Here is an 11,669-nt window from a genome sequence, read left to right as displayed (position 1 = left end):
AAAGTTTGTATAAAAAAATATACCACACATAGCAACAATAGGTGGGAAATGGGATGTAGTGTGGTTCCCCAGGCTGGATAAGTTAGCACAAAGTAATGTCTGCATTCAGGAGAGGTTTCTGCATCAAATAATGCAAAATAAAAGTTGGCACTACTGTAGAAAATAATATCTCACATAGCAACAGCAGGCAGAAAAGGGAATGGAGTGAGGGTCCCCAGGTTGGAGAATGTAGCATGTCATTACATAACTAGACTGTTTTGAAGTGTGCAAACATTGTTATTGACTCCCCAAAGCTACTTAGTTCAAAGTGCTGCTAGCGACTGAGTTCATATTACTTTGACGAAGTGGCGTGTGAAGGAGAAACACGCAGGCCGGCCGTGTGAAGACAAAACACAACAAAAGCTGAAGAGTCATTGCGGCGGGGCGGGCTGGTTTGTGGTTAGCACGCAAGCTAGGCTACAGCGACTCGCCGTCTGGAAGTGGTCATGTTTTCGTGAGGAAGGGTCGGCGTGACTCAGCCCGGCGAACGTCGGGCGAAATGAAAGGCCGGCTCTGATGTTTCCAGCTGCTGATCGCACACGTCGCGATTATATCAACACACACACACTTTCACTCCAACACACACACTAGCCTAGGATCTCCAGCTCTGGGCGGCGTTCCCATCCACCGTGGCCTTTCCCAGCACAGACAATGCTTTGTGTCCCACAAAGGAAGCTCTCATCCGGGCTCTGGGGGCCCCCCAGCTCGGCCTCTCCACTCTCTACTCCTCCCCTCCTTCCAAAAGTCCCAGCCCTGAGTAAAAACCCAAACCCCCCCGCCCGCCTGCAACCCGTCGAGGTGCCAAGAGGAACATCTGTGCGGCCTCGAAGGGACCTCGCCGAGGTTCTCACACGGTCCCCGAATGTGTGTCGGGCCGTTGTGCGAAACCTTCCTGGGGTCCTGGGAGCCTCCCGGCGCACAATGATGAGCGGAAGGAGCGCTGCCAGGCCGTCCTCGCCAGTCAATGCCCTGCCAAGCATACGTCCCCAAACCGGGTCACGGCGGCTAAAACTGTTCACTGCAAAAAGTCAGTGTTCAAAAACAATAAAAAAACAAAACAAAAATTAGGGGTATTTTATTTGAACTTAGCAAAATTATCTGCCAATAGAACAAGAAAATTCGGCTTGTCAAGACTTTCCAAAACAAGTAAAATTAGCTAACCTCAATGAACCCAAAAATACCTTAAAATAAGTATATTCTCACTAATAACGGTCCTATTATATGAGTACGTATTTTCTATTGTTTCATTGAAAATAAAACAGCAAAGTCCATTCGGCTGTCATCTGTTTTAATATGAGACACAATTGTGTCAAAGTCATTATTTTTTTTTTTTATGCTTGAAATAAATGATTACTTTAAAAAAGTAGTTTTGTACTTGTGAGTGTTGATGACACAGCTTTGCATCAGTTGATATTCTCGTTTCAAGCATGTTTTACTCAATATAGGTCATAAAATCTTAGCAACAAGCTGTAATATCTTACTGAGATAATTTAGGACCAAAACCCTTAAAACAAGTAAAACACTCTAACATAAAATCTGCTTAGTGAGAAGAATTATCTTATCAGACAGAAAATAAGCAAATATCACCCTTATTTGAGATATTTAATCTTACTTAGATTTCAGTTTTTGCAGTGTACATGCACCAATCCAAGGAGTCTTTACAAACACACTGCAAAAACTGAAATCTAAGCAAGATTAAATATCTCAAATTAGAGCAGCGTTTCTCAAAGTGTGGGGCGCGCCCCACTGGTGGGGAATAGAGACATGACAGGTGGGGCGCGAGGAACGGGAGGAAATTTCACTTTGAATTTTTTATTTTTTTTATTATTATATTCTTTGATTTTTTTTTTTACTATGCTTTCATTTTCTATACACACTGTAAATCACTTTGTGATTCTGTCTGTGAAATCCGCTATATAGATAAATGTAAATTACTTATTTTTCCTGTAGGCTTTACATTTCTAGGTAGGAGCGAAAGTTTACTGACATAGCAACAGTAACTAATGGGGGCGGGGCTAAGCGGAAGCTTTGTGAATGGCGAGTCACTGTGCGAGGATTTGCTGTTTTGCAAATACATACAAAATAGAGCCACTGCTGATGAGCTGTTCAAGATAATGGACAGTTTCCTCAAAGAACACGACCTTAAATGGGAAAACTGTGTGGGCTTTTGCTCTGATGGCGCGCATGGCAAAGTCAAGAAACGGGCTGCAGGCTCTAATAAAGAGGGTTGCGCCAAATGCGCATTGGACACAATGTGTCATTCACCGGGAAACACTCGCGTCAAGGCAGCTCAGCCCCGAATTCAATGAGGTTTTAACAGTGGCAGTGTCAAGCCTGCAACCCCGATTTGAAAAGCTGTGCAGTGCAAAACAGGCTCATTGCAGCCACTAATGCTGGAGTACTGTAAAACTCATGTTCACTTGCCCTGTCCTCCTTTTTTTGGCAAAGATTGCAAAGTGGCACTTTTATTTTCATTTATTATTGAACTTGATGCAAGTTATTTGATTTATTATTGAACTTAATGCAAGTTATAACACTTATTTGATTTATTATTGAACTTGATGCAAGTTATAACACTTTTTTTTATTTATTATTGAACTTGATGCAAGTTATAACACTTTTGTTTTATTTATTATTGAACTTGATGCAAGTTATAACACTTTTGTTTTATTTAATATTGAACTTGATGCAAGTTATTTGATTTATTATTGAAATTGATGCAAGTTATAACACTTATTTTATTTATTATTGAACTTGATGCAAGTTATAACACTTTTTTTGATTTATTATTGAACTTGATGCAAGTTATAACACTTTTTTTGATTTATTATTGAACTTGATGCAAGTTATAACACTTTTGTTTTATTTATTATTGAATTGATGCAAGTTATTTTATTTGATATTGAACTTGATTTTATTTTATGTTATTGAGTTTGAATGTATAAAACTTGATGTTACTTGATGTTCGATAAATTTGAAAATGTTAAGCTTGGCATTAGCGTTCTGTTGGGGCGATGGGGGCAGGTGGGGCTTGAAAACTCCCCCTTGTCCAAAGTGGGGGATGACAAAAAAAGTTTGAGAACCACTGAATTAGAGTGATATTTGCTTATTTTCTGTCTGATAAGATAATTCTTCTCACTAAGCAGATTTTATGTTGGAGTGTTTTACTTGTTTTAAGGGTTTTGGTCCTAAATGATCTCAGTAAGATATTACAGCTTGTTGCTGAGATTTTATGACCTATATTGAGTAAAACATGCTTGAAACGAGAATATCAACTGATGCAAAGCTGTGTCATCAACACTCACAAGTATAAAACTGCTTTTTTAAAGTAATAATTTCTTACTTCAAGCATGAAAAAAAAAATCATGATGCCGAGCGCATATCATTATGTCAAGATAATGGCACTAGCATTTACTTAATTTAAAGGCCTACTGAAACCCACTACTACCGACCACGCAGTCTGATAGTTTATAAATCAATGATGAAATCTTAACATTGCAACAAATGCCAATACGGCCGGGTTAACTTATGAAGTGCAATTTTAAATTTCCCGCTAAACTTCCGGTTGAAAACGTCTATGTATGATGACGTATGCGCGTGACGTCAATCGTTGAAACGGACGTATTCGGACACCATTGAATCCAATACAAAAAGCTCTGTTTTCATTTCAAAATTCCACAGTATTCTGGACATCTGTGTTGGTGAATCTTTTGCAATTTGTTTAATGAACAATGAAGACTGCAAAGAAGAAAGTTGTAGGTGGGATCGGTGTATTAGCGGCTGGCTGCAGCAACACAACCAGGAGGACTTTGACTTGGATAGCAGACGTGCTATCCGACGCTAGCCGCCGACCGCACGGATGATCGGGTGAAGTCCTTCGTCGATCGCTGGAACGCAGGTGAACACGGGTGTTGATGAGCAGATGAGGGCTGGCGTAGGTGGATAGCTAATGTTTTTAGCATAGCTCTGTGAGGTCCCGTTGCTAAGTTAGCTTCAATGGCGTCGTTAGCAACAGCATTAACTGTGTATTTACAGGTCCATGGTTTAATAGTATTGTTGATTTTCTGTCTATCCTTCCAGTCAGGGGTTTATTTCTTTTGTTTCTATCTGCAGTTAAGCCTGATGCTATCACGTTAGCTCCGTAGCTAAAGTGCTTCGCCGATGTATTGTCGTGGAGATAAAAGTCACTGTGAATGTCCATTTCGCGTTCTCGACTCTCATTTTCAAGAGGATATAGTATCCGAGGTGGTTTAAAATACAAATCCGTGATCCACAATAGAAAAAGGAGAGAGTGTGGAATCCAATGAGCCAGCTTGTACCTAAGTTACGGTCAGAGCGAAAAAAGATATGTCCTGCACTGCACTCTAGTCCTTCACTCTAACGTTCCTCATCCACAAATCTTTCATCCTGGCTCAAATTAATGGTATAATCGTCGCTTTCTCGGTCCGAATCGCTCTCGCTGCTGGTGTAAATAATGGGGAAATGTGAGGAGCCCTTCAACCTGCGACGTCACGCTACTTCCGGTACAGGCAAGGCTTTTTTTATCAGCGACCAAAAGTTGCGAACTTTATCGTCGATGTTCTCTACTAAATCCTTTCAGCAAAAATATGGCAATATCGCGAAATGATCAAGTATGACACATAGAATAGATCTGTTATCCCCGTTTAAATAAAAAAAATTCATTTCAGTAGGCCTTTAAAGGCGATATTTCGCGATATTGCCATATTTTTGCTGAAAGGATTTAGTATAAAACAACGACGATAAAGATCGCAACTTTTGGTATCTGATAAAAAAAAGGCTTGCCCCTACCGTAAGTAGCGTGACGTAGTCAATTGAACATATCCGCAAAGTTCCCTATTTACAATGATGGCCGCCAGAAGTGAGAGAGATTCGGACCGAGAAAGCGACGATTTCCCCATTAAAGGCCTACTGAAAGCCACTACTACCGACCACGCAGTCTGATAGTTTATATATCAATGATGAAATCTTAACATTGCAACACATGCCAATACAGCCGGGTTAACTTATGAAGTGACATTTTAAATCTCCCGGGAAATATCCGGCTGAAACGTCGCGGTATGATGACGTATGCGCGTGACGAAGTCAGCGTAACGGAAGTTATGGTACCCCGTAGAATCCTATACAAAAAGCTCTGTTTTCATTTCATAATTCCACAGTATTCTGGACATCTTTTGCAATTTTTTTAATGAACAATGAAGGCTGCAAAGAAGACAGTTGTAGGTGGCATCAGTGTATTAGCAGCGGACTACAGCAACACAACCAGGAGGACTTTGTTGGAGCGCTAGCCGCGCTAGCCGCGCTAGCCGCGCTAGCCGCGCTAGCCGCGCTAGCCGCGCTAGCCGCCGACCTCACCTTGACTTCCTACGTCTCCGGGCCGCCAAACGCATCGGGTGAAGTCCTTCGTCCTTCTGCCGATCGCTGGAACGCAGGTGAGCACGGGTGTTGATGAGCAAATGAGGGCTGGCTGGCGTAGGAGGAGAGCTAATGTTTTTAGCATAGCTCTGTGCAGTCCGGTTGCTAAGTTAGCTTCAATGGCGTCGTTAGCACAGCATTGTTAACCTTCGCCAGCCTGGAAAGCATTAACCGTGTATTTACATGTACACGGTTTAATAGTATTGTTGATTTTCTATCTATCCTTCCAGTCAGGGGTTTATTTCTTTTGTTTCTATATGCAGTTAAAGCAAGATGCTATCACGTTAGCTCGTAGCTAAAGCATTTCGCCGATGTATTGTCGTGGAGATAAAAGGCACTGAATGTCCATTTCGCGTTCTCGACTCTCATTTTCAAGAGGATATAGTATCCGAGGTGGTTTAAAATACAAATCTGTGATCTACAATAGAAAAAGGAGAGTGTGGAATCCAATGAGCCAGCTTGTACCTAAGTTACGGTCAGAGCGAAAAAAGATACGTCCATCACTGCCTCTCAAGTCATTCACTGTAACGTTCCTCATCTATGAATCTTTCATCCTCGCTCAAATTAATGGGGTAATCATCACTTTCTCGGTCCGAATCTCTCTCGCTCCATTGTAAACAACGGGGAATTGTGAGGAATCCTAGCTCCTGTGACATCACGCTACTTCCGGTACAGGCAAGGCTTTTTTTTATCAGCGAGCAAAAGTTGCGAACTTTATCGTCGATTTTCTCTACTAAATCCTTTCAGCAAAAATATGGCAATATCGCGAAATGATCAAGTATGACACATAGAATGGATCTGCTATTCCCGTTTAAATTTTAAAAAATCATTTCAGTAGGCCTTTAATTTGAGCGAGAATGAAAGATTTGTGGATGAGGGAAATGCAAGTGAAGGACTAGTGGGGAGTGGAAGTGGGGGTGACCTGATATTCAGCTGGGAATGACTACAACAGTAAATAAACACAAGACATATATATACTCTATTAGCCACAACACAACCAGGCTTATATTTAATATGCCACAAATTAATCCCGCATAAAAACACCTAGGTGTTTGTTATGCTAGCTCCTAGCTACTAGCTCGAGCTAGTTATAGCTCGAGCGGGTTATATGGACGGTATCCCGTATATATAACCCGCCAATAAAATTCAAACACCTGCACAACACACACACTCACTCAGCCCAAAGAACCGTTCACCTAACCCAAGGTTCATAAAGCTTATATATTTAACCAAAGTTACGTACATGACACGCACGTACGGGCAAGCAATCAAATGTTTGGAAGCGCGCGGGTGGGACCTGATATTCAGCTGGGAATGACTACAACAGTAAATAAACACAAGACATATATATACTCTATTAGCCACAACACAACCAGGCTTATATTTAATATGCCACAAATTAATCCCGCATAACAAACACCTAGGTGTTTGTTATGCTAGCTCCTAGCTACTAGCTCGAGCTAGTTATAGCAAGCGATCAAATGTTTGGAAGCGCAGCTACGTACTCACGGTATCGCGTCTGTGTATCCAAATCAAAGTCCTCCTGGTTAGAGTCTCTGTTGTCCAAGTTCTTCGATCTTGACTGCATCTTTCGGGAATGTAAACAAACACCGGCTGTGTTGTGTTGCTGACTTCCCTCGCAAAATATCCGCTTCGGACTGACAACTTTCTTCTTTGCTTGCTCAGCTTCTTTCTCCATAATGCAATGAACAAATTGCAACAGATTCACCAACACAGATGTCCAGAATACTGTGGAATAATGAGATGAAAACAGAGCTATTTCATATTGGCTTCAATGGGGAAGCCATACCTCTGTTAAACTGGCTACGTCATGCGCATACGTCATCATACCGAGACGTTTTCAAGCGGAACTATGGCGGGAAATTTAAAATTGCACTTTATAAGTAAACCCGGCCGTATTGGCATGTGTTGCAATGTTAAGATTTCATCATTGATATATAAACTATCAGACTGCGTGGTCGGTAGTAGTGGGTTTCAGTAGGCCTTTAAGAATATTTTTCAACATATTGAGCAAAAAAGGTCTCCATTTTTTTTTCTACCAAGAAAAGTGCACTTGTTATTAGAGAGAATATACTTATTTTAAGGTATTTTTGGGTTCATTGAGGTTAGCTAATTTTACTTGTTTTGGAAAGCCTTGACAAGCTGAATTTTCTTATTCTATTGGCAGATCATTTTGCTTAGTTCAAATAAAATATCTGTAATTTTTGTAATTTTTTTTCTTGTTTTTGACCACTGACTTTTTGCAGTGCATAATACTGCTCACTTTGTCCCTTTCCCCTCACATGGATCACAACATGATGCAAGCTGAGTTCAGGCACACAGGAAGTCTTGTCATGCACAGCTGGCCCGGTGACAGGAAGCATGACAAACGACCTTTGCCGGATGGGAGGGGGAAACAACATCAGCCCACCTGTGAGTACACACACACACATTTTACTTCACATTTACTTCCGAGCCGAGATGTTCTATTAGCGTGTTTAGCGCCGTTTTAGACTTAAATGACCCTCCACAACAGTAGAGGGAGCCCTGCTGCTGGTTTAAAACAGGCTCCAAAAGTGGCTTTCAAACTCTAATGTATTTAACACTTCAGTTCCAATAAAGTGAATGTGGCTATTCAGTAAAAAGCAGGTATCGCCAATGTTGTTTATTTACAGTGCATTTCAAACTTTAATTGCTTATTGAAACAGCAAATTTCCCCATAAAAAACAATGTCAATTTGATGTCTCTACAAAAGTCCATATAATTTAGTAAAAGTTTGTATACTTTGAACCTACCTACCTACTCAGTGGCCTAGTGGTTAGAGTGTCCACCCTGAGATCGGTAAGTTGTGAGTTCAAACCCCGGCCGAGTCATACCAAAGACTATAACAATGGGACTCATTACCTCCCTGCTTGGCACTCAGCATCAAGGGTTGGAATTGGGGGGTTAAATCACCAAAAATGATTCCCGGGCGCGGCCACTGCTGCTGCCCACTGCTCCCCTCACCTCCCAGGGGGTGTCAAGGGTGATGGGTCAAATGCAGAAAATAATTTCGCCACACTTAGTGTGTGTGTGACAATCATTGGTACTTTAACTTTAACACAATATAAAGCGCTATACTAGAGATGTCCGATAATGGCTTTTTTGCCGATATTCCGATATTGTCCAACTCCTAACTACCGATTCCGATATCAACCGATCCCGATATATACAGTCGTGGAATTAACATATTATTCTGCCTAATTTTGTTGTGATGCCCCGCTGGATGCATTAAATAATGCAACAAGGTTTTCCAAAATAAATCAACTGAAGTTATGGAAAAAAATGCCAACATGGCAGTGCCATATTTATTATTGAAGTCACAAAGTGCATTATTTTTTTTAAACATGCCTCAAAACAGCAGCTTGGAATTTGGGACATGCTCTCCCTGAGAGAGCATGAGGAGGTTGAGGTGGGAGGGGCTAGCGGGGGGTGTATATTGTAGCGTCCCGGAAGAGTTAGTGCTGCAAGGGATCTGGGTATTTGTTGTGTTGTGTTTATGTTGTGTTACGGTGCGGATGTTCTCCCGAAATGTGTTTGTCATTCTTGTTTGGTGTGGGTTCACAGTGTGGTGCATATTTGTAACAGTGTTAAAGTTGTCTATACGGCCAACCTCAGTGTGACCTGTATGGCTGTTGACCATTCACTCGTGTGTGTGAAAAGCTGTAGATATTATGTGATTGGGCCGGCACGCAAAGGCAGTGCCTTTAAGGTTTATTGGCGCTCTGTACTTCTCCCTACGTCCGTGTACCACTCCGTACAGCTGCGTTTTAAAAATTCATAAATGTTACTTTTTGAAACCGATACCGATAATTTCCGATATTACATTTTAAAGCATTTATCAGCCAGTAATATCGGACTGCCGATATTATCGGACATCTCTACGCTATACACCACTGTATATCAAACAAACATAACCAGAAGGTAATGGATCAACTTTATATTTCATAACAAAGTCAAAACTACAAGCTGGACTGTCCTCTTTTTTAGCCGCCCTGCCGACATGCACATACTCTATCACTGGTCCTGTGGTGCACTCAGTTTGCAATCACAAAACTTCCTAACTTTACCAACCAGGTCGCTATAATGATGAGGAATACAAATAAAAATAAAAACTCCTTACCTTATCGTTAATCTTGTTCGCGTGCAGCTGAAGGAAAGGGGAGGAGGGAATTGTGGTGCTGTGGATACTTCCTGAAAGTTTCAAACCACACATCGCTTTTCCATTGCTTTCTTTTGACTTGTATTGAGTTAACATAACTAAAAACATTTGGGTGGAAGAAACGTACATACGCCAAAGCATATTTATATTAGCTCTCTGGTTCGTAAATTGAAAACTTCCCACAAGGAGGGGTTTGTAAGAAATCTGCTTTTTAAACCTCAGACCCAATATGATACTCACACATTCGTATGGACTTATCATGCATTTTACCTTTCATGTACTTAAAAAGTGTGCTAATTTGACATTTGACTTTTTTTATTTATTTAAAAAACTATTTTTATTACTTAATTTTCTAGTATTTCACTATTGTTGTTGAGCCTTTTCCAAAAATGTATTTCTTAAGACTCCTGTATGTGATACCAGTCAGAGGTTATAGCGCCACCTGATGCTTTTACACACACATTTAAACACTTTTTGTTGCCACAGTGGGGATAATTTGATGTTTTTATTTTATTTAAGACCTCGTTTTTTATTTACGTGTGTTTTTTGCAATTTGCTGTGTGGGTCTTTGGTGTCTTTCCATGTCTCAGTCCCCCTTTAATTTCTTGCTTCCTTATTATCTCAGTGTGTCTGGGCTGTGTTTGGCTCCCACACTTTGCCACACACACATGTACACACATGTACACACACGCACGCACACACACACACACACACACACACACGCACACACATAAAGACAACAAACACGGCATCCCATTAAAGTGCTGCCGTGCCTCATAAGAGGCATGCATCAATAACCACAACTGTACACACACCAGTCAAACGCACACACTCCCACATATTCATGAGAAACAAAAGCTACAAAGCAACTATGTGTGGTTAACACCAAGCAGGGAATCATTGCACACATGTCAGACTTTGATTTGGTTTTTTTGTTGTCTCATCAGCGCCATGTGATTTTCTTTCATTCTTTCCATCCTGCTGGATGGAGTCCTTTTATTCAAATTCTTATGTCAACGCGCCAGTGCAGACGCCCGGCATAACAAACAAAGCGCACGATATAATCAATTTACACACAGGGGGAATATTCCAGCGTCAGCAGTGCATTTGCACGTCCCCAGTATTGCCAAGAAATAACTTCATAGCTGAAAAGAAAACACGTAAAGCAAAACAAGGCCTAAAAACACATTTTGTGAAATTATAAATTACCACAGTTTTCTAGGCATTTTTCTCACCTTTTATACACACTATGTAAATATATTTGCTTCTTCCCAGGCTTTGTTTGGCCCTAAATAAGATTTTTTTGGTGGCCCCATTTTGGTCTTTAAAATTACTTATTTATTATCATTATTATTAGACTCCTGAAGGTCCCCCCCTCCACCATAAAGTTATCATCGTCATGCAGCTTATGATGTCTTCGGTTTTGTATGGGGGAAAACATTTTCTGACTGTTATTTGACTCATGTAGGATTCATGTCGGCACCAATTCACGTAAAATCCAACGGTGCCATGTTACGCTACCTCGTAAGCGTCGCAAATTTCCAAATTAAAAACACACAAACCATACGAGAGCACTAAATCGAGTGTATGCCCGTGTTCATGTGTGGAACCACACACAGACTGTACAAAGTTAAATGAGTCAATTACATTCAGGAAGCTCCTGGAGAGCGGCTCGTGTGGACAGCAGGTGTGAATATTAAAATCACCAACAATAAGGACACAATCATATTTAGGCAGGATTTCAGCCAGAAATTCGGAAAAGTCAGTTATAAAGTCTTTATGGTACTCGGGTGGCCGATAGACGACGGCACACAGGACGACATCAGAAAGACCCAGTTCAAACATGCACAGTTCGAAGCTTGAAAAGGAGGATTGTAGGCAGATCTCACGGCATTTAAAGTCATTTCTAAAAACGACTGCTAATCCTCCTCCTTTTCGACTGGACGACCGCAGAGAATTAAAGTAGGGGTTAGTGCGTCGATCCTGCGCTCGGGAT

General features: G+C 41.0%; 1 protein-coding gene across 1 annotated transcript in view; it reads left to right on the top strand.

The window, feature by feature from the left end:
- The first annotated feature begins 7,783 nt into the window (after window positions 1–7,783).
- Window positions 7,784–11,669, top strand: part of hey1 (hes-related family bHLH transcription factor with YRPW motif 1) — a 54,478-nt gene continuing 50,592 nt past the window's right edge. Inside the window, exon 1 of the mRNA XM_062056599.1 lies at window positions 7,784–7,905. The gene's annotated coding sequence lies outside the window, so the exon portion shown is untranslated. The remainder of the gene's footprint in view (window positions 7,906–11,669) is intronic.

This window comes from Entelurus aequoreus, linkage group LG08 (genome assembly GCF_033978785.1).
Source record: "Entelurus aequoreus isolate RoL-2023_Sb linkage group LG08, RoL_Eaeq_v1.1, whole genome shotgun sequence".
Classification (NCBI taxonomy): domain Eukaryota; kingdom Metazoa; phylum Chordata; class Actinopteri; order Syngnathiformes; family Syngnathidae; genus Entelurus; species Entelurus aequoreus.
This window is presented reverse-complemented; position numbering and strand designations above follow the sequence as displayed.